Source organism: Manihot esculenta, chromosome 2, assembly GCF_001659605.2.
Source record: "Manihot esculenta cultivar AM560-2 chromosome 2, M.esculenta_v8, whole genome shotgun sequence".
Taxonomy (NCBI): domain Eukaryota; kingdom Viridiplantae; phylum Streptophyta; class Magnoliopsida; order Malpighiales; family Euphorbiaceae; genus Manihot; species Manihot esculenta.
This window is the reverse complement of record NC_035162.2, coordinates 37,656,976-37,681,288: the sequence shown is the minus strand read 5'-3', so window position 1 is coordinate 37,681,288 and position 24,313 is coordinate 37,656,976.

Below are 24,313 nucleotides of genomic sequence, written 5' to 3'. Positions count from 1 at the left end.
TTCTCCCCCCCTTAAGAACATAAGTCCCCGAATGTTCCTCAACTAGCACAAAGCATGGCATACATATAACATACATACAAAGCACATAAATCTCACAAGAAATTAACCTTAGAAAAGATAAGGGTACTGCTGGAGCATGGACTCCCGTGTCTCTCAAGTGCATTCTTCCAAATTATGGTGGTTCCACAGGACTTTCACCATCGGGATTTCCTTGTTTCTTAGCTTTCTGATCTGGGTGTCTAGGATCCGTACTGGCTGTTCAACATAGGTGAGATCCTCTTGGACCTCCACATCAGGCTCACTAAGAACCTTGCTCGGATCTGACACAAAATTTCTCAACATTGAAACATGGAAAACCGGATGGATTCTTTCCATTGAAGCAGGTAAATCCAGCTTGTACGACACATTCCCAATCTTTTGCAAGATTTCAAAGGGTCCGATGTATCGTGGGGCTAGTTTACCTTTCTTCCCAAAGCGAACCACTCCTTTCATTGGAGACACTCTGAGCAATACCAGATCCCCCTCCTGAAACTCTATCTGTCTTCTGCGGATGTCTGCATAACTCTTCTGTCTTCTTGCAGCAGTCTTAATTCTCTCTCTGATTATGGGTACCACCCTGCTGGTAATCTCTACTAGCTCAGGCCCTGCCAAGGCCTTTTCCCTAACTTCCTCCCAGCAAACAGGTGACCTGCACTTCCTCCCATATAAAGCTTCATATGGAGCCATCCCTATGCTAGCATGATGGCTATTATTGTAGGCAAACTCAACCAAAGGTAGATGCTGCCTCCAAGAACCGCCAAAGTCCAGCTCACACATTCTAAGCATATCCTCGATAGTCTGGATGGTCCTTTCGGACTGTCCGTCCGTCTGGGGTGGAAGGCAGTACTGAAATCCAATCTGGTACCCATGGCATTCTGTAGACTCCGCCAAAACCTGGAGGTGAACTGGGGCCCTCTATCTGACACTATTGAAACAGGAACCCCATGCAGCCTGACTATCTCATCAACATACACTTGCACCAACTTGTCCACAGAATAGCCACTCCTGACAGGGATGAAGTGAGCAGATTTGGTGAGTCTGTCCACAATCACCCATATGGAGTCCAATCTGTTGGACGCTGCCGGTAACCCCACTACGAAGTCCATAGCTATATTCTCCCATTTCCACTCTGGAATAGGTAGCGGGTTAAGCATCCCAGCCGGCTTCTGATGTTCCAGCTTCACCCTCTGACACACTTCGCAGGCTGACACAAACTGTGCCACTTCTTTCTTCATAGCTGGCCACCAATAAACCTTCTTCAGATCTTGATACATCTTGGTGGCTCCGGGGTGAACGCTGTATCTTGCATTATGAGCCTCTCTCATAATGTCTCCTTTTAGCCCTATGTCATCTGGTACACATAGTCTGCTCCCATAGCGGAGGATCCCTTTGTTGTCGAATCTGAACTCACTATCTTTGCCTGACTGAACAGTCCTGGCAATCTTTACTAACTCTGGGTCCTCATGTTGTTTCTGAGCCACCTGCTCCAGAAACACGGGTGCCACTCTCATCTGGGCTACCAAAGCACCTGTACCAGACAACTCCAACTGTAGACCTTCATCAATGAGCTTGTAAAACTCCTTCACCACTGGTCTCCTCTCTGCCGTGATGTGGGATAGACTGCCTAGTGACTTCCGGCTTAGGGCGTCTGCCACAACATTCGCCTTACCCGGATGATACTGAATCTTGCAATCATAGTCACTCAGCAGCTCTACCCATCTCCTCTGTCTCAAATTCAAATCTCTTTGACTCAGGATGTACTGCAGGCTCTTATGATCTGTAAAGATCTCACATTTTACCCCATAGAGGTAGTGCCTCCACATCTTGAGTGCAAAGATTACTGCTGCCATCTCAAGGTCATGTGTGGGGTAACTCAACTCATGCTTCTTTAGCTGCCTAGAAGCATAGGCGATCACCCTCTCATTCTGCATTAGTACACAACCCAGTCCCACACGAGACGCATCACAAAAGACTGTAAAGTCTTCATCACTAGATGGCAGAGCTAACACTGGTGCTGAAGTCAACCTCTTCTTAAGCTCTTCAAAACCCTCTTCGCATTGGTCGGTCCACACAAACTTCTGATTCTTCCTGGTTAACCTGGTCAGAGGAGCTGCTATTTTCGAGAAGTCCTGAACGAACCTCTTGTAGTAACCTGCCAAACCCAAGAAACTCCTGATCTCCGTCACTGAAGTGGGTCTAGGCCAGTTAGCCACAGTTTCTGTCTTCTTGGGGTCCACCTCTATTCCATTCCTTGACACTACATGCCCCAAGAATGAGATACTCCTCAGCCAGAACTCACACTTGGAGAACTTGGCATACAAGCCATGTTCCCTCAAGGTCTGCAGAACCAACCTCAGATGATGGGCATGCTTCTCTGCATTCCTGGAATACAGCCTGTGAGGTTTGTCAGAGGGTGAAATTGGAACATCAAAAGCCGGCTGGAATGCTTAACCCACTGCCGATTCTAGAGTGGAAATGGGAGAACATAGCTATGGATTTTGTAGTGGGCTTACCGGCAGCGTCCAACAGGATAGACTCCATATAGGTGATTGTGGACAGACTCACGAAATCTGCTCATTTCATTCCAGTGAGGAGTAACTATTCTGTGGATAAGTTAGCACAGGTATATCTGGATGAGATAATGAGATTACATGGATTTCCAGTGTCTATAGTCTCAGACAGAGGACCTCAGTTCACCTCCAGATTTTGGCAAAGTCTGTAGAGTGCGATGGGCACGAGGTTGGAGTTTAGCACTGCTTTCCATCCGCAGACTGATGGACAGTCAGAGAGGACCATCCAAATCATTGAGGATATGCTCAGAATGTGCGTGTTAGACTTTGGCGGTTCTTGGAGGCAGCATCTACCTCTGGTGGAGTTTGCCTACAATAATAGTCATCATGCTAGTATCGGGATGGCTCCGTATGAAGCTTTGTATGGAAGGAAGTGCAGATCACCTGTTTGCTGGGAAGAGGTAAGAGAGAGAGCTCTTGCAGGGCCAGAGTTAGTAGAGATTACCAGTAGAACAATGCCTATGATCAGAGAGAGGTTCAGAACAGCTCAGAACAGACAGAAAAGCTATGCAGACGTTCGCAGGAAACTGTTAGAGTTCCAGGAGGGTGATTGGGTTTTGCTAAAAGTGTCTCCAATGAAAGGAGTGGTTCGTTTTGGGAAGAAGGGTAAGTTAGCTCCACAGTACATTGGAACCTTTGAGATTTTACAGAGGATCGAAAATGTGTCGTATAAGCTGGATTTACCTACTTCTATGGAGAGAATTCACTCGGTATTTCATGTTTCTATGCTACGAAAATTTGTGTCAGATCCGGGTCAGGTTATTAGTGCTCCTGATGTGGAGATTCTTGGGGATCTCACTTATATAGAGCAGGCAGTACGGATTCTGGACACACAGATCAAACAGCTAAGGAACAAGGAGATTCCGATGGTGAAAGTTCTGTGGAACCACCACAATGTAGAAGAGTGCACTTGGGAGACGCGGGAGTCTATGCTCCAGCAGTATCCATATCTGTTTTGAGGTTAGTTTCCTCCTTTTATGTGTTTGTTTGTTTTCGGAACATTCGAGGACGCATGTTCTTAAGGGGGGAGAATGTAATACCCGGCGCGAGTCCGGCATCGGAATTCCTGTCGTCCGGTGGAATCCAGGATGTCGGAATTCTCTAGACGGGTAGGATTTATGTTTTTTCTACAGTCCTGAAGTATGTTTTCTAAAGTGTTTTCATGTTTTCAAGTTAAATGGAACTAAGTGTTTGAAAGAAAAGAAACAAGGCAGAAAAGCCAGGTTCGGCAGCCGAAGGTGACATTCGGACTCCGAACATGCATGGCTTTTGGTTTCACGTGTGGCCGCCGAAGGTGGTCTGGCCAGCCACCTATAAAAGGCCCTCAGTCGGTTGAAAGGATAAGCTTTGCCGCTTTCTTTCACTTTTTGAGGTGAGACTCTGTCTTCCTGATGTTTTCTTCATGTGTTCATTCAATCTTGTAAAGATTTGATTGAGTTTTATGTTTTTGTTGAAGGTTTTGAGCTAAACACTTGAATTTTGAAGAGTGGAGAGTTTAACGGAGAGTTGCTCCAAAACTCCACGTTAGGATCGTTCATCTTCTTGGTTTCAAGAGGTAAGTGAAGATCCTGAACTTGTTTTATGATTTCTGAAGGTTTTTATGAGGTTTTGGGAGAGAGTTGCATAAATAGGGTAAAAAGAGAGGTTTTGATGATTTTGTGAGAAAAGCATGTTTCTGTGTTATGCTTTGTTGTTTGTTGGGGTTTTTAGGTAGTGTTTGACCCCTTTGAGTATATACTTGGGTGTATGCATGTTGAGGAATTGAGGTGGTTGCGTTTGAGGAAGATTGGTGCATTTTGGCGAGAGGTAGAGCAAGTTTCTGCCTTGCTGATGAACCCAGCTTCGGCCGCCGAAGAATGGTTCGGCCGCTGAATGGTTCGGCCGCCGAATGTGCTGAGGAGGTGGCTTCGGTTGCCTAAGCTTGCCCCCGAGCATTTGGACTTTCGGCTCTGGAGGGGAGTTTCGGCCGCCGAAGGTTAGAGACTTTCATCTCTGGAGTGCCTTTCAGCCCCCAAAACTTGCCCCCGAAAGGGGTCGGCTGCCGAAAGTAGAGATTCGGCTGCCGAAGGTGCTTGAGTTTCGGCTCTGGAGAGGACTTTCGGCCGCCGAACCTGCCGCCGAAAGTGTCCTGTCCAGCCTTCCTTTGTATGCTTTGCATGGATGTTTGAGTGAGTGTAAGGGGATTCTTGGGGAGGTTAATAGAGTTGTTCATAAGCTAGTTTGGTCCCTCATTTGAGTTTATCTGTGCCTACACAGACTAGAGGAACCAGAGAGAGCAGCAGTGAGTACTGCTCCAGAGTTTACAGAGCCTGCAGAGTCAGTCCAGATAACTAGAGGTGAGTGGAACTAAACTTAATACTCGTTTTAATTGAGACATTGAATGCTTTTAGCATATTTCATGCATCATGCTTATGCAATAGGGTGAGTGCATTAGAATCCACAAAGCTGTTGCATTGCATATTTATTTGTTGATGTGGGTGAATGCTGAATGATCCAATAGTTCCAAACAGGAAGTCCAGGACCCCATTCTACGGCCTGGCAGGTATAGGAAAGTCCAGGTGCCCAGTCTACGCCCTGGCAGGTATAGAAAAGACCAGGTGCCCAGTCTACGCCCTGGCAAATGGTAAGTACAGGTGTTATATACACGTATACATATACAGTACAGGAAGACCAGGACCCCATTCTACGGCCTGGCACGGCACAGTTACTGGGATTATGTGGTGAGAGGTTTACCCTTGATGTGGATTGTCTGTGATATGATGCATTCCATAAGATCATGTTTTAATGACTTGTTTTACTGTTCTACTCACTGGGCTATAGAGCTCATCCCACTCCCTTAACCCTAGTTTTGCAGGTTCAGTGTACAGGGGAAGTCCAGCAAGGTCAGGAAGAGAGAAAAGTTTTGTCATAGACTATTGTGGACATGTAATATTAAAGAGATGTAACAGTTGTGTATAAAGTTAGCATTGTGCTTGACTTAGTTATTTTTGTGTTGTACATCTTTTGTCTACATGGTCTGTTTATATAACTGTTTTACAGAGTATGTGAAAAACTAGGCTTAACAGGTATGAATTAACCCATCTAGAGCAAGCTCTAGTCAGGGGTACAGAGTACAGAGATAGTGTATGCACAGGTTAAGTCGTGGTCCAGAGAAAAGTTTTATTTTCACAGAAAATGTATGACCATGTATGAGATTTTACAGGTACTCAGAGAGTATAGCAGGCTTGCTATGGGTTCTGGCGGCCTTAAGCCGATCTGACTCCTAGCGCCGGTGACGGTCCATTTTGGGGTCGTTACAGGTTTGATCCGACTACCTTACCTTGGGGTGCTTCAGTGTTGTTTGTGAATAAGAAGGATGGATCCCTAAGACTTTATATTGACTACAGACAATTAAACAAAGTTACTACTAAGAATAAATATCCTTTATCCAATATTGATGATCTGTTTGACCAGCTAATAGGAGCTGATTATTTCTCCAAGATAGATTTGAGATCTAGGTATCATTAGTTAAGAATCAGAGAAGAAGACATACCTAAGACAGCTTTCAAGACCAGATATGGGCACTATGAGTTTCTAGTAATGTCATTCGAGTTTATCAATGCCCCTGCAGCATTCATGAATCTCATGAACAGAGTTTTTAGACAGTTTCTAGATCACTTTGTTATTGTCTGTATTAACGATATCTTAGTGTATTCTGAAAATGTAGAGAAGTATGTCCATCATCTGAGGATAATGTTTCAGACCTTAAGAGAACATGAGTTGTATGTTAGGTTCTCTAAATGTGAGTTATGGTTGAGAAGTATCTCTTTCTTAGGGATTTAGTGTTGGAAAATGGAATCGAGATAGACCCTAAGAAAGTAGAAGCAGTAGTGAACTAGTCCAGACCCATTACTATAATAGAAATCAAAAGCTTTTTAGGTTTGACAGGTTACTACAGGAGATTTATTTAGGATTTCTCCAAAATATCTGCTCCTATGACCAGATTGAACCAGAAGAATTAGAAGTTTATCTAGTCAGATTAGTGTGAGAAAAGTTTTCAAGAGTTAAAGAGAAGGTTGACGTTAGTACCATTGTTACCTCTGCCTACAAGTAATGAGGATTTTACAGTATTTTGTGATGCATCCTGAGTAGGACTAGGTGTAATAGCCTAGCCCAAACTGACCCAAATAACTTTTAGACCTACTTTTCACTTGGTCCAAAATAGTTAACCCAAGTTATTTAGTAATATTAAGCTAGGATTTATATATTACCAATTCAATTGGTAATTTTTTAATGTGGGTATCTTTCCCACATCAAGCAGGCAGCTGAATATTACACTAGGTTTTGTGTTAATACAGAATGATAGGATAATAGCTTATGCTTCTAGACAGTTGAAGAAGCACGGGTTAAATTATCCTAGACACGATCTAGAGATGGTAGCTGTGATCTTTGCACTCAAGATGTGGAGGCATTACCTGTATAGGGTGAAATGTGAGATCTTTACATATCATAAGAGTTTGCAATACATCTTGAGTCAGAGAGAGTTGAACTTGAGGCAGAGAAGATGGGTAGAACTGCTTAGTGATTATGATTACAAAATGCACTATCATTAGTGGCAAATGCTCTTAGCTGAAAATCCCTTGGCAGTTTATCCCATTTCTCAATAGAAAGGAGACTAGTGGTAAAAGAGTTTTACAGGCTCGTTAATTAAGGCTTACAACTGGAGCCGTCTATTACAGGTGCTTTGGTGGCACAAATAAAAGTGACACCTGTGTTTTTGGAACAAGTGGAATAGAAACAACATAAAGACCCCGAGTTGGTGAAAATAGCAGGAGCATTTCAGCAAGGTAAGAGTGGTGATTTCAGGTTTGACAATAGAGGGATTCTCTGTCACAAAAATAAATTATGTGTACCAGATGACATAGATTGAAAGGAGACATTATAAGAGAGGCTCATAATGCTAGGTACAGTGTCCATCCTGGAGCCACCAAGATATATCAGGATCTGAAGAAAGTATATTGGTGGCCTTCTATGAAGAGAGAAGTGGCTCAATTTGTGTCCGCTTGTGAAGTGCCTCAGAGGGTGAGTTGAAACATTAGAAGCCAGCTGAAATGCTCAACCCACTACTAATTCCAGAATGGAAATGGGAAAATATGACAATAGATTTTGTAGTGGGGTTACCAGTGACGTCCAACAGACACAACTCTATAAGGGTAGTAATGGATAGATTGACAAAATTTGCTCGCTTTATTCCTATTAAGAGTGGTTACTTTGTGGACAAATTTGCACAAATCTACGTGGAAGAATCATCAGGCTGCATGGGGCTCTAGTTTCTATAGTGTCAGATAGAGGATCCCAGTTGTAACAACCAGAAAATCGGACTGCTACCGGCGCTAGGATCCAGATCGGCTTAAGGTCGCCGGGACCCGTAGCAAGCCTAACATACAACCTGTATACCTGTTTAATCCCATACATGATCAACATTGTAACGACCCGGAATCCGGACCGCTACCGGCGCTAGGATCCAAGTTGACTTAAGGTCGCCGGGACCCATAGCAAGCCTGCTATACTGTCTGTGTACCTGTAAAATCCCAGACATGATCATACATTTTCTATAAAAGTATAAAACTCTGCTCTGAACCACGGTTCAACCTGTGCATGCACTATCTCTGTACTTACAGAACCCCTTACTAGAGCTTGCTCTAGACGGGTTAAACTCATACTATGGTAAGCCTGGTTTCCAGCCTCATAAAAACATGTACATACAATAAACAGATCATGTATACCAAAAGGATTTACAACACATCTAGGTCTAGCACAATACTAAACTCTATACAATACCATTACATCTCTTTACAAATATTACATGTCCACACTATGCTATTACAAAACTCTTTACTCTTTCTGTACTCTTCTGACTTCCCCTGTACTTCCCCTATACTTTGATCCTGCAAGACTGGGGTGAAGGGAGAGGGGTGAACTATACTACATCAGTGAGTAGAACAGTAAAACATGTTATTAAACATGCTCTCATGGAATGCATCACATAACAGACAATTCACATCATCTCGGGTGAACATGTCACCAATAGTCTCGACATCCTAAACTCGTGCCAGGGCGTAGAATGGACACCTGGTCTTCTTGTTATATCACGTCATAACATAACTTACCTTATACCGTGCCAGGGCGTAGAATGGGCACCTGAACTTTCTACTATTCCGTGCCAGGGCGTAGAATGGGCGCCTGGTCTTTCTCAGGGACTAATGGATTATCCACTATCACCCACATCAACAACAATATAGAATGCAATGCAACATATTCGTGATGTCTAATGCAATCAACCTATTGCATAATCTTGATGCATGAAACATGCTAAAAGCATTTAAGTTCTCATAGTAAACTATTAAGTTTAGTTGAGTTCCACTCACCTCTGGCTGACTCTGAACTGACTCTGACTCTGAAAACTCGGAAGCAGTGCTCACTGCTGATCCCTTCGGTTCCTCTGGTCCGTTCCTACACAAATGGACTCAAATGAGGGTCCAAACTAGCTCAAGAACAACTCTATAAAACTCCCCAAAATCCCCTTAAAACATCCTAAAAGAATCAAGAAAAACATGCAAAGAAGGCTGGACAGGGCACTTTCGGCGGCAGGTTCGGCGGTCGAAAGTCCCTTCCAGAGCCGAAACTCAAGCACTTTCGGCGGCACTTCAGCTGCCGAAAGTCCTCTCCAGAGACGAAAGTCCTTAACCTTCAGCGGCACCTTCGGCGGCCGAAACTTCCCTCCAAAGCCGAAAGTCCAAACTTTCGGGGGCAAGCTTAGGCAGCTGAAACCACCTCCTTAGCATGTTCGGCGGCCGAAACCTCTTTCGGCGGCCAAAACTGGGTTCCCCAGTAAGGCAGAACCCTGCACAACTTCATGAAATCTTCCTCCAAACTTCTTAAGCATGCAAACCTCAACTCTACAACACACATATACTCAAACATATGTACAAAGGGGTCTAAAACTACCTCAAAACCCCAACAAACATCACAACTAAACACATAAGCATGCTTTGACCACAAATCAACCAAAAACTCAACTTACCCTAATCATGCATCTCTACCCATAAAACCTTCATAAAACATCAAAGAAGCTAAGGATCTACACTTACCTCTTGAAGATCTAGAAGATATATGATCCTAACGTGGAGATGTGGAGAAACTCACTCTCAAACTCTCCAAACTTCAAAATCTTGGTTTTTAGCTCAAAACCTTCAAAACAACATACAAACTCATCAAAACTTTGAAAGATTTGTAAAAATCATGAAGATCACCCAAGGAAGAGCATGGTCTCACCTCTGTCTGCGAAAATGGAAGAACCTTATCCATTTCACCGACCTAGGGCCTTTTATAGGTGGCTGGCCAGGCCACCTTCGGCGGCCAAACGTGAAACCAAAAGCCATGCATGTTCGACAACCGAACTTCACCTTCGGCGGCCGAACCTGGCTTTCCTTCCTTGGTGCTTTTCTTTCACAAACTCATTTCCTTTACACTTAAAACATTCAAACTTACTAAAATACTTTACACAAACATAAATCTTACCCTTCTAGAGGGTTCCGACATCTTGGATTCCACCGGAAAGTAGAATTCTGATGCCGGACTCTAGCCGGGTATTACAATCTCCCCCTCTAAGAACATTTGTCCCCGAATGTTCCTCAAACAAAATAAACACATAAAAAGGAGGAAAAGTAACCTTAAAATAGATATGGATATTGCTGAAGTATAGACTCCCGTGTCTCCCAGGTGCACTCTTCTAGATTATGGTTGTTCCACAAGACTTTCACCATTGGAATTTCCTTGTTCCTTAGCTTTCTGATCTGTGTGTCAAGGATCCGTACTGACTGCTCTACATAGGTGAGATCTCCAAGGATCTCCATATCAGGCTCACTAAGAACCTTACTCGGATCTGACACGAACTTTCGGAGCATAGAAACATGGAAACCGGGTGAATTCTCTCCATAGAAGCAGGTAAATCCAGCTTATACGATACATTCCCGATCTTCTGCAAGATCTCAAAGGGTCCGATGTATCGTGGAGCTAGCTTACCCTTTTTTCCAAATAGAACCACTCCTTTCATTGGAGACACCTTCAGCAACACCATATCACCTTCCTGAAACTCTATCTGCTTTCTGCAGATATCTGCATAGCTTTTTTGTCTGCTCTGAGCAGTTCTGATTCTCTCTCTGATCATGGGCACCACTCTGCTGGTGATCTCTACTAGCTCCGGCCCTGCAAGAGCCGCCTCTCCTACTTCTTCCCAGCAAACAGGTGATCTGCACTTTCTCCCATACAAGGCTTCATAAGGAGCCATCCCTATGCTAGCATGATGGCTGTTATTGTAGGCAAACTCCACCAAAGGTAGATGCTGCCTCCAAGAACCGCCAAAGTTTAACACACACATTCTGAGCATATCCTCTATGGTCTGGATGGTCCTATCTGATTGACCGTCAGTCTGTGGATGGAAAGCAGTGCTAAAATCCAACCTTGTGCCCATAGCACTCTGCAGACTCCGCCAAAATCTGGAGGTGAACTGAGGTCCTCTGTCTGACACCATAGACACTAGAACCCCATGCAACCGTACTATCTCGTCCACATAAACCTGTGCTAACTTGTCCACAAAGTAGTTGCTCCTAACAGGGATAAAATGAGCAGATTTCGTGAGTCTGTCCACAATCACCCATATGGAGTCTATCCTGTTGGACGCTGTCGGTAAGCCCACTACAAAATCCATAGCTATATTCTCCCATTTCCACTCTGGAATCGGCAGTGGGTTAAGCATTTCAACCTGCTTCTGATGTTCCAGTTTCACCCTCTGGCAAACCTCACAGGCGGACACAAACTGTGCCACTTCTTTCTTCATGGCTGGCCACCAATACACTCTTTTCAGAACCTGATACATCTTGGTGGCTCCAGGGTGAACACTGTACCTTGCATTATGAGCTTCCCTCATAATGTCTCCCTTCAGGCTTATGTCATCTGGTACACATAGTCGCTTCCCATGGCGAAGGATCCCTTTGCTGTCAAATCTGAACTCTGCACTGTTGCTTGACTGAACAGTCCTGGCAATTTTAACTAATGCAGGGTCCTCATGCTGTTTCTAAGCCACCTGCTCCAGAAACACTGGTATCACTCTCATATGTGCTATCAATGCACCTATACCAGACAATTCTAACTGTAGCCCTTCATCGATGAGCTTGTAAAACTCCATCACCACTGGTCTTCTCTCTGCTACTATATGGGACAAACTGCCTAGTGATTTCTGGCTTAGGGCGTCTGCCACAACATTCGCCTTTCCCGGATGATACTGAATGCTGCAATCATAGTCACTGAGCAGTTCTACCCATCTCTTTCTTACTCAAGATGTACTGTAAACTCTTGTGATCGGTGAAGATCTCGTATTTAACCCCATAAAGGTAATGCCTCCACATCTTGAGTGCAAAGATAACTGCCGCCATCTCTAGGTCATGGGTGGGGTAATTCAACTCGTGCTTCTTCAGCTGTCTAGAAGCATAAGCGATCACCCTGCCGTTCTGCATTAAAACACAACCCAATCCCACTCTGGACGCATCACAAAACACTGTGAAGTCCTCATTACTGACGGGCAGAGCTAACACCGGTGCTGATGTTAATCTTTTTTTTAGCTCCTCAAAGCTCTATTCACATTGGTCCGTCCACACGAACCTCTGGTTCTTCTTAGTCAGTTTGGTCATAGGAGCAGCTATCTTGGAGAAGTCCTGAACGAACCTCCTGTAGTAACCTGCCAAACCTAGAAAGCTTTTGATCTCTGTCACTGATGTGGGTCTGGGCCAGTTAGCTATAGCCTCTGTCTTCTTGGGGTCTACCTCAATACCTTCTGCTGATACTACATGCCCCAAGAAGGAAATGCTCCTCAACCAAAATTCACACTTAGAGAACTTGGCATACAAGCCATGCTCTCTCAGTGTCTACAGAACTGTTCTCAAATGCTGGGCATGCTCCTCTGCATCTCTGGAGTACACTAAGATATCATCGATAAAGACAATAACAAAGTGATCTAGATACTCGCTAAACACTCTGTTCATGAGATCCATGAATGCTGCAGGGACGTTAGTTAACCCGAACGGCATTACCAAGAACTCATAATGCCCATATCTGGTCCTGAAAGCTGTCTTTGGCACATCTGCCTCTCTGACTCTCAACTGATGATACCCGGATCTTAGATCTATTTTAGAGAAACAACCTGCTCCAGCTAGCTGGTCAAATAGATCATCGATCCTAGGTAGAGGATACTTATTCTTGGCAGTGACCTTGTTCAACTGCCTGTAGTCGATACAAAGTCTGAGGGATCCATCATTCTTTCTGACAAATAACACTGGAGCACCCCAAGGTGAGGTACTAGGGCGGATGAAACCCTTATCTACCAAGTCCTGCAACTGCTCTTTCAGCTCTTTTAACTCTGCTGGCGCCATCCTGTAGGGAGGAATAGAGATAGGTCTGGTACCAGGCAGCAAGTCTATTTCAAACTCCATCTCCCTATCAGGTGGTAGTCCTGGAAGCTCGTCTGGGAAGACATCTGGAAATTCTCGGACTACTGGTACTGAGGTTGGTTCCCTCACTTGACTATCTAGCTCTCTCACATGAGCTAGAAACCCCTGACAACCCCTCCTAAGCAACCTACGAGCCTGAAGGGCTGAGATCAAACCTCTAGGAGTACCCCTCATGTCTCCTCTGAAGACACACTCTGACCCATCCTGGTCTCTGAGACTAACTACCTTGTCTCTACAGTCCAAGGTAGCTCCATATGTAGATAGCCAATCCATCCCTAGAATGACATCAAAATCCGTCAAATCTAGAACCACAAGGTCAGCTGGAAGGCATCTACCCTCTATGAACACTGGACTGAAGTGACAGACTGACACTGCCACTGATGGGTCACATTTGGGTCCACTGACCCAGAGAGGACACTCTAACTCAGAGATCATCAGACCCAATCTCTCCACAGCTCCAGAAGCAATAAAAGAGTGAGAAGCACCGGGGTCCATCAAAGCATACACATCAGAACACCCAATGATGAGATTACTTGACACCACTGTGTTCGACGTGTTTGCCTCCTCCTGAGTCACAGTGAAGATCCGTGCTGGGGCTACAGGACCTCCACCTCGGGAACCTGCTGCTGGAGAAGAGGCTGACCCTCTCCCTCTACCTTTGCCACTACTCTGAGGCATAGCTGAAGCTGCTGGCTGAGCCACACTGCTAGAAGTCATCTACTGGGATGGTGCCATGAAGGTCGTCTTAGGACATTCCCGTGCAAAATGCCCCTCCTGCCCACAATTAAAGCAGGCTGTAGATCCCAACCGACAAACTCCTTTGTGCGGTCTCCCACATCTCCCACATACTGGACTGCTTGCGCTAGAGCTTGAGCCACTACCCATTCCCATACCAGACTTGATCTTGCTCCAGAACTTATTCTTTGTACCTTTTGCCTTTCCCCATTTCTTGCTACCTGAAGCTGCTGCACTGGGGTCTTCGACCCCAAAGGCTGTGCCACTTGCTGTTTTACTGTTCCCTGAATGATGGCACTTGCCTCCATCTTCCTGGTGACATCCACTATAGCGTGGAAACTCTCCTTCTCTGCTGGAAGAATCAAGGAGGAATACCTGGGATGAAGTCTCATGGTATATCTCCTTGCCTTCTTCTGGTCAGTGTCATAAGCCTGACCCACATACTGAAGCAGATCCAGGAACTTGTCTGTGTATTCATCTACACTCATCTCCTCGGTCTGCCTCAACTGCTCAAATTCTATCACTTTCAGCTCCCTGGAACTGTCAGGAAAAACCCACCCTGCAAACTCATTGGCGAACTCTCCCCATGACATGTTGTCCAACCTAGGGTCCACATAATTCTTGAACCACTCTCGAGCTTTCTTACATTTGAGTGTGAACCCTGCCATCTCAATGGCTCTGCTATCATCAGCTCCTAACTCATCGGTTATCATCTTAACCGTTCTGAGGTACTCAAATGGATCATCTCCTGTAGTGAATTTGGGAGCATCCAACTTCAAATACTCTGTCATTTTCACTTTACTTCCCTCAGCTGAGCTAGGTTGAGGTACTTGGACAACAGGGGCTACTGGTTCTGGTTCTGGTGGTGGAGGAGGTGCTGAACTTGGCTCTGGGTATGCTGAATTGGGATGGAAAGGTGTGGGTGGATATATGGGATATGGTGGGTAAAAAGGAGGATAAGGCATGTAAGGCATATAGGTAGGATATGGGGTAAAACCAGAGTAATCCGACGTACCCCCCATCGGATACCCCGGGCCCTGTGAAAAGGGTGGATAATGGGGTGGATAACCAAACCCCGAGGCCTGAGTGCCTCACTGAGATTCTCCCATACCCTCTTCCGACCTGTCCATACCCATGCTTTCCTCTCTTGGCTAATCCACATCCATGGCCTCCCTCACTTCCTTTGACCTTCCTCCTCTATCTATTCCTCTTCTGCTCTCGTCAAAAGAGCTTCTAGGGTCCCTTGACGTACCCTCCCTGCTTGATCTTTGAGATCACGCCCTTGGCAACGCAGGAGGACGAGCAGCTGCACCCTCACTTTCTGGTGGGACTCCAGTCAATCGTTCAGATCGACGAGTTCCTCTCATCTTAGCTTACTGGAAAACAACACATAACAGCACATATCAGCATATAAACATCACATAACAACAATGAACATGCATAAATCATGGCATTACACATCATCATAAAGACAGGACTCTACATCCTATCCTAGTGGACATGATTTCCGATTGTGCTTGACCTACACTCTGTGAGCCCGACACTCTCTCTATAGGTCCGACCATATGAACCTAGGGTACCAATCTGTAACGACCCGGAATCCGGACCGCTACCGACGCTAGGATCCAGGTCGACTTAAGGTCGCCGAGACCCGTAGCAAGCCTGCTATATTGTCTGTGTACCTGTAAAATCCCAGACATGATCATACATTTTCTGTAAAAGTATAAAACTCTGCTCTGAACCACGGCTCAACCTGTGCATGCACTATCTCTGTACTTACAGAACCCCTTACTAGAGCTTGCTCTAGACGGGTTAAACTCATACTATGGTAAGCCTGGTTTCCAGCCTCATAAAAACATGTACATACAATAAACAGATCATGTATACCAAAAGGATTTACAACACATCTAGGTCTAGCACAATACTAAACTCTATACAATACCATTACATCTCTTTATAAATATTACATGTCCACACTATGCTATTACAAAACTCTTTACTCTTTCTGTACTCTTATGACTTCCTCTGTACTTTCCCTGTACTCTGATCCTACAAGACTGGGGTGAAGGGAGAGGGGTGAGCTATACTAGCCCAGTGAGTAGAACAGTAAAACATGTTATTAAACATGCTCTCATGGAATGCATCACATCACAGACAATTCACATCATCTCGGGTGAACATGTCACCAATAGTCTCGACATCCTAAACTCGTGCCAGGGCGTAGAATGGGCACCTGGTCTTCCTGTTATATCACATCATAACATAACTGACCTTATACCGTGCCAGGGCGTAGAATGGGCACCTGGGCTTTCTACTATTCCGTGCCAGGGCGTAGAATGGGCACCTGGTCTTTCTCAGGGACTAATGGATTATCCACTATCACCCACATCAACAACAATATAGAATGCAATGCAACATATTCGTGATGTCTAATGCAATCAACCTATTGCATAATCTTGATGCATGAAACATGCTAAAAGCATTTAAGTTCTCATAGTAAACTATTAAGTTTAGTTGAGTTCCACTCACCTCTGGCTGACTCTAAACTGACTCTGACTCTGAAAACTCGGAAGCAGTGCTCACTGCTGATCTCTTTGGTTCCTCTGGTCTGTTCCTATACAAATGGACTCAAATGAGGGACCAAACTAGCTCAAGAACAACTCTATAAAACTCCCCAAAACCCCCTTAAAACATCCTAAAAGAATCAAGAAAAACATGCAAAAAAGGCTGGACAGGGCACTTTCGGCGGCAGGTTCGGCGGCCGAAAGTCCCTTCCAGAGCCGAAACTCAAGCACTTTCGGCGGCACTTCGGCCGCCGAAAGTCCTCTCCAGAGACGAAAGTCCCTAACCTTCAGCGGCACCAACATAAAATGAGCTAAAGATCTACTCTTACCTCTTGAAGATCGAGAGGAGAGGCGATCTAACTCAGAGATGGGGGAGATCTAGATCCTTGAACCTCCAAGCTCCAAAACTTGCTCACAGTTCACAAATCTTCAAAAGCCAAGCAAACACTTGTTAAAACTTGAAAGATTGGAGGAAAACATTAAAAATCAACCATGGGAGAGCATGGACTCACCGTTGGCCGAAAATGGGGAGAAAACTCGCCCGTTTCGACCATGGAGCCCTTTTATAGGGGGCTGCCAGACCACCTTTCGGCAGCTTAAGGTGCCTCCAAAACTCATGCAAGTTCGGTGGCCGAACATGAAATTCGGCGGCCGAACCTGAGTCACTTTCGGAAGCCTAACTTGCCCCCTAACTATCCAATGTTCGGCGGCCGAACTTGAGGTTCGGCGGCCGAACCTGGAAATGCCTCTGTAATACCCGGCTAGAGTCCGGCACCGGAATTCCTGTTGTTTGGTGGAATCCGGGGTGTCGAAATTCTAGAAAAAGGTAGAATTTATGTTTTACTATGTGGTATGATTTGTAGTGATGTTTTACGGTTAATGGAAGTGAGTTTTGAGTTGAAATAACCTAAGGCAGTTGAGCCAAGTTCGGCCGCCGAAGGTAAGTTCGGCCGCCGAAGGTGTTCGGCTTCCGAAGGTGAGTTCGGCCCCCGAATGTTGCATGGTTTTGCATGCGTTTGGGCAGCCGAAACTGAGTTGGCCAGCTAGCTTTTGGGCATCCTTAGTCAGCATTTTGGACAGGTGTTATGTCCCCTTTGTTGCCAGCAGTTTGGCCACGTCTCCCCTGGTTTATTTGCTGAGTTTGAGCAGCTCATGCAGGAGTTTGCTCATTTACCAAGTGTTGAAGATTGTGAAGCAAAAAGTGAGTTTGAGAGAGTTTGAGAGTGTGAGAGGAGGTGATCCGTTTTCCCTTGTTCAGAGTGTGTAGCTTCTTACTATAGGAGGTAAGTGATGTTCTTGAATATGTTTTCTGAAGGTTTTAGGGGGATTTGTGGAAGGAGATGCATGTTTAGGTTCTTAATGATAGTTTTGATGAGTTATGCATGTATACATGTTTATGTGTTATGTTTGTTTTGTTGTTTGGGGTTATTAGATAGTTTTGGACCCCTGTGATCATATACTTATGTATATGTGTGTTGAGGAATTGGTATATGCATGTTTGGAGTTATTGAAGGGAAGAAGGAGATGGTTTGCCGTTGAAGCTGAGTTCTGGATGAACTCAGGTTCGGCAGCCGAAGGTTCATTCGGCCGCCGAACCTCTTGCATGGTGGCTTAGGCTGCCACAGCTTGCCCCCGCAAGTTGTGCATGTTCGGCTCTGTTTGGGGGATTCGGCCGCCGAAGGTGCCGCCGAAGGTGCTTGAGTTTCGTCTCTGGAGAGGACATTCGGCCGCCGAACCTGCCGCCGAAAGTATTCTGTCCAGCTTTCTTTTACATGTGTTACATGGATAGTTGAGTGAGTTTAAGGGGATTCTTAGGGAGGTTAAGAGAGTTATTCATAAGCTTATTTGGTCCCTCATTTGAGTCCATCTGTATAGGTACAGACCAGAGGAACCAGAGAGAGCAGCAGTGAGTACTGCTCCAGAGATTCAGAACCTGCAGAGTCAGTCAGTCCAGTTAGCCAGAGGTGAGTGGAACTAAACTTATGACTTTTAATTGAACTACAAACTGCTTTTAGCATATCTCATGCATCATGATTATGCCATAGGTTGATTGCATTAGTATACACGAATATGTTGCATTGCATTGTTATTGGGTGATGTGAGTGAATGCTGAATGATCCAATAGTCTCAGACAGGAAGTCCAAGAGCCTTTGACTACGCCCTGGCAAGTATAGCAAAGTCCAGGAGCCTTTGACTACGCCCTGGCAGGTATATAGTAAAGTCCAGGAGCCTTTGACTACGCCCTGGCAATGGTAAGTACAATGGTGTTATATACACATATACATATATGACAGGAAGTCCAGGAGCCTTTGACTACGCCCTGGCACAGAGTTACTGGGACTATGTGGTGACAGGTTTACTCTTGATGTGGCTTGTCTGTGATATGGTGCATTCCATGAGATCATATTTTACTAAGATGTTTTACTGTTCTACTCACTGGGCTATAGAGCTCATCCCACTCCCTTAACCCCAGTTTTGCAGGTTCAGTGTACAGTGTACAGGGACAGTCCAGCAGAGTACAAGAAGAGTAAAGAGATCTGTAATAGCTTAGAGTGGACATGTAATATTAAAGAGATGTAATAGTTGTTGCTTGACCTAGTGATGTATGTTTTGTACATGATCTGTATATGTATATATGTTTTCCTGTATGTGAAAACCAGGCTTAACAGGTATGAGTTAACCCATCTAGAGCAAGCTCTAGTCAGGGATACAGAGTACAGAGTACATGAGTACAGAGTACAGAGATAGTGCATGCACAGGTTAAGCCTTGGTTCAGAAAAGAGTTTTATTTTCACATAAAATGTATGATCATGTATGAGGTTTACAGGTACACAGAGAGTATAGCAGGCTTGCTACGGGTTCTGGCGGCCTTAAGCCGACCTGAATCCTAGCGCCGGTGACGGTCCATTTTGGGGTCGTTACAGATTGGTATCAGAGCCCTAGGTTCACATGATCGGACCTATAGAGACAGTGTTGGGCTCAGACAGGTTAGAAGTGGTCAAGCACAATAGGAAAAATCATGTCCACTAGGATAGGGTCTTGAGTCCTATCTGCTATGATATGCCATGAGTGTTGCATGTGTATGAGTGATATGTGATGTTTATATGCTAAGTGGTATGTTATATGTTGTGTTTCCAGAGTAAAGATGCGAGGAACTCGTCGATCAGCTCGATTGACTGGAGTCCCACCAGAGAGTGAGAGACCAGCTGCTCGTCCTCCTGCATTGCCAAGGGCAAGGTCTCAGAGATCTAGCAGGGAAGGTATGTCAATAGACCCTAGAAGGTCTGTCGACGAGAGCAGAAGAGGTACAGCTAGGGGAGGAAGATCAGAGGAAAGAAGGGAAGCTATGGAAATTGATCAGTCTAGAGATGATAGCATGGGTATAGGCAGTTTTGAGGAAGGTATGGGAGAGTCGCAAGGAGGTGCTCAGACCTCAGGTTTTGGCTATCCAGAGTATCCGATGGGAGGTATGTCGGAGTACTCGAGTTTTGTGCCATATCCTCCTTATATGCCTTATATGCCTTATCCTTACTATCCACCATATCCGATGTATCCATCTTCCCCTACCCATCCAAGTGCAGCACACCTAGAGCCAAATGAACCAGTACTACCACCAGAACCAGTAGCCCCTGTTGTTGACAGACATGAACCTAGCTCATCTGGAGGTAAAGTCCAAATGACGGAGTACTTGAAATTGGATGCTCCTAAATACAATACGGGAGATGATCCATTTGATTACCTCAGAGCAGTTAGGATGATCACCAGTGAATTGGGAGCAGATGATAGGAGAGCCATTGAGATGGCAGGTTTCACATTAAAGTGCAGGAAAGCCAGAGAATGGTTTAAGAATTATGTGGAGCCGAGAATGGACAGCATGTCATGGGGAGAGTTCGCCAATGAGTTTGCAGGGTGGGCTTTTCCTGACAGTTCGAGGGAGATGAAAGTAATTGAATTTGAACAGTTGCGACAGACAGATGAGATGAGTGTTGATGAATTCACAGATAAGTTCCTGGATCTGCTTCAGTACGTGGGTCAAGCCTATGATACTGATCAGAAGAAAGCAAGGAGATATACTATGAGACTGCATCCCAGGTATGCTTCCTTGATTCTTCCAGCAGAAAAGGAGAGTTTCCATACGATAGTAGACGCAGCCAGGAAAATGGAAGCTAGTGCCAATATTCAGAAACAGTCACAGGCACAGGCTTCGGGTGCTAAGGCCCCCAGTTCAGGTTCAACAGGCGGTAAGAGATGGGATAGAGCAAGAGGAACAAAGAGTAAGTTCTGGAATAAAGTCAAGTCAGGTCTGGGAATAGGTAGTGGCTCAAGCTCTGGCACAGCTCCAGTCTGCAGACGATGCGGAAAACCACATGGAGGAGTTTGTCGGTTGGGATCTACAGCTTGTTTTCGATGTGGACAGGAAGGGCATATTGCTCGGGATTGTCCGCAGATGACTTTTGCACCATCCCAGCAGATGAGTTCAGGCAGTGTGGTACAGCCAGTTGTACGGCCAGCAGCTCCAGTCATGCCTCAGACTAGTGGCAGAGGTAGAGGGAGAGGGGTAGCCTCTACTTCAGCAGCAGGTTCCCGAGGTGGAAATTCGGTAGCCCCAGCACGGATTTTCACAATGACACAGGAGGAGGCTAACACGTCGAACACAGTGGTGTCAGGTAATCTCATCATTGGGTGTTCAGATGTGTATGCTTTGATGGACCCCGGTGCTTCTCATTCCTTTATTGCTTCGAGAGCCATAGAGAGGTTGGGTTTGATCAGTTCTGAGTTAGAGTATCCTCTCTGGGTCAGTGGACCTAGATGTGACCCATCAGTGGCAGTGTCAGTCTGTCGTTTCAGTCCAGTGTTTATAGAGGGTAGATGCCTTCCAGCTGACCTTGTGGTTCTAGACTTGACCGATTTTGATGTCATTCTAGGGATGGATTGGCTATCTGCATATAGTGCTACGTTGGACTGTCGAGAGAAGCTAGTGAGTCTCAGAGACCAGGATGGGTCAGAGTGTGTCTTCAGAGGAGACAGGAGAGGTACACCCAGAGGTATGATTTCAGCCCTTCAGGCTCGTCGTTTGCTTAGGAGGGGTTGTCAGGGGTTTCTAGCTCATGTGAGAGAGCTAGACAGTCAGGTTAGGGAACCAGCCACAGTACCAGTAGTCCGAGAATTTCTCGATGTGTTCCCAGACGATTTGCCAGGACTACCACCTGATAGGGAGATAGGGTTTGACATTGAATTATTGCCAGGTACCAGACCTATCTCTATACCTCCCTACAGGATGGCGCCAGCTGAGTTAACAGAGTTGAAAGCACAGTTGCAGGACTTGGTAGATAAGGGTTTCATCCGCCCTAGTACCTCACCTTGGGGTGCTCCAGTGCTCTTTGTCAGAAAGAAGGATGGATCCCTCAGACTTTGTATCGACTACAGACAGTTGAACAAGGTCACTATCAAGAATAGGTATCCCTTACCTCGGATTGATGATCTATTTGACCAGCTAGCTGGAGCAGGTTGTAATACCCGGCTAGATTCAGACATCGGAATTCCTACCGTCCGGGGGAGTTCGAGGATGTCAGAGGTCTCTGGAAGGGTAAGAGAAAGTTTTCTAAAATATGTGCAAGTGTTTTAAAGGTTTAGCGTAGAAAAGGATTGAGTTTTGAAGAGATATGGCCAAGGAGGCATTTTGCAATGTTCGGCCCCCTAAGGTTAAGTTCGGCCGCCTAAAGTGCCCAATGTTCGGCCCCCGAAGGTTATGTTCGGCCCCCGAAAGTTGCATAGTTTTGCATGCGATTCGGCAGCCGAACCTGAGGCGGTTGCTCATCTATAAGTGCACCGAGTGGCAGAAAAAGGAGGAGGTTTCTTCTCTCCTTCTGACCTAGGTGAGGTCTTGATCTCCTTAAAGTATTTTCATGGTTTTTCTTCAAATCTTTCATGGTTTTTATGAGTTTTACCCTTGTTTTGAAGAGTTGTGAGCTTGAAACAAGGTTTTGGAGTTTGAAGCTTTTGAAGCTTGGTTTCTCCATATCTTTGAGTTTGGATCATCTCAGCCTTTGTTCTTCAAGAGGTAAGTGTTGATCCATGGTTCTTCTGATGTTTTTATGAGTGTTGTAAAGGGAAAAGGGAGCTAGGCATGAGTTTGCATGAGATGTGCATCATAGGGTTTATGAATCCTTTATGTTTGATGTGTGTCTTGTGAGGTTGTTTGTTGGAGTTTAAAGTTATTTGAAGCTCCCTTAGGCTTGTTGAAGTGTTTATGCATGTTTTAGAAGGGTTAAATGCATGTGTTGAGGTCTGAACAGGTGATGGAGGGACTGGCAGGCGTCCTTGTGCACGAAACTGAGTTCTGGCTAAACTCAGGTTCGGCCCCCGAAAGTCCAAGTTAGGCCGCCGAACATGCCTGACTTTCGTCTCTGGAGGAGACATTCGGCCGCCGAAGGTGCTGCCGAAGGTGCCCTGTCCAGCCTTCCTTTGCTTGTTTTGCATGCATGTTTTGTGATGTTTTAGAGGGTTTTTGGAGAGATGTTCCTAGTTATGTTAGAGTATGTTTGGTACCTCATTTATGTCCATCTGTGTAGGATTGGACCGAGGAACCGAGGAGGCTCCAGAGTTAGAGTTGGCCCAGAGTTAGCCAGCATTGGCTAGAGGTGAGTGGAACTAAACTGAATATTTTATTTTGAGAAATGACACGATTCTAGCATGATCCATGCATCATAAAATGCCATGTTATGTAATAGGTTGTATTGCATTAGAATCCACGAATTTGATGCATTGCATAAGTTGTTGTTGTGGTGTGGATGAACGTTGGATGATCCTTAGCCCTTGACATGAGATAAGATACTACTACAGAGATATGGCATGAGATAGCCATTCCAGGTCGCTCCTGGATAGTCCAGGTCGCTCCTGGTACTCAGTTACAGATAGACATACAGCATAAGAGAAGACTGGGTGATGGCTCCGCCTCCCTAGCATTATTGGATTTGTTGTGATATGATACAGTACAGAGAAGACTGGGTGATGGTTCTACCTCCCTAGCACAGTTGGGTATAGAAGTCTAGGTGATGGCTCTGCCTCCCTAGCAAGTAGGGTATTTGTTTATAGTAGGGGGCTATAGGTGACAAGTTCATCCGTTTGATGATTTGTTTGTGATGTGACGCATTTCATGATAACATGTAATTAATGAACTGTTTTACTGTTCCTCCTCACTGGGCTATAGAGCTCATCCCACTCCCTTAACCCCAGTTTTGCAGGTTCTGAGATAGCTATGGGAAGTCAAAGTCAGCAAGAGTACAGAGGAAAGTTGTGCTTGAATGTATGTTGTAATAGCGTAGTGGACATGATGTAATTAAAAGAGTAGTTGTAATGTAATGTAATGTATAGATATGTACTGTCGTATACTGGATAGACTTGTGCTTTTCCTAGTATCATTGCTATAGTGTGATGTATGATTAATCCCTTGTACATGAATCCTGTTTTACATTTCTTGATGAGAAATGTGTGAGTTAGGCTTAATGTATGGCTTTGATGTGATACCAGTGGATTGTGTTACAGAGTAAAAGGGTTTCAATCCCTTGATCCACAGCAGATAGTAGTCCCTGGTATAGGCCCTGAGGGCCATTTCAGATTGATATATCTGAGTAGCAGTAGTTAAGCCTACAGAGTTTTACAGGATTGTTGAGTATCTTTGTATCATGTATGGGATTTATCAGGTACACAGAGAGTATAGTCGGCTTGCTACGGGTCCCGGCGGCCTTAAGCCGATCTGGATCCTAGTGCCAGTGATGGTTCGGGCCGTTACAGAGGGGTACCGGTTTCCGGGTCGTTACAGATTGGTATCAGAGCATAGGGCCTCAAGAGTACGGTGTGT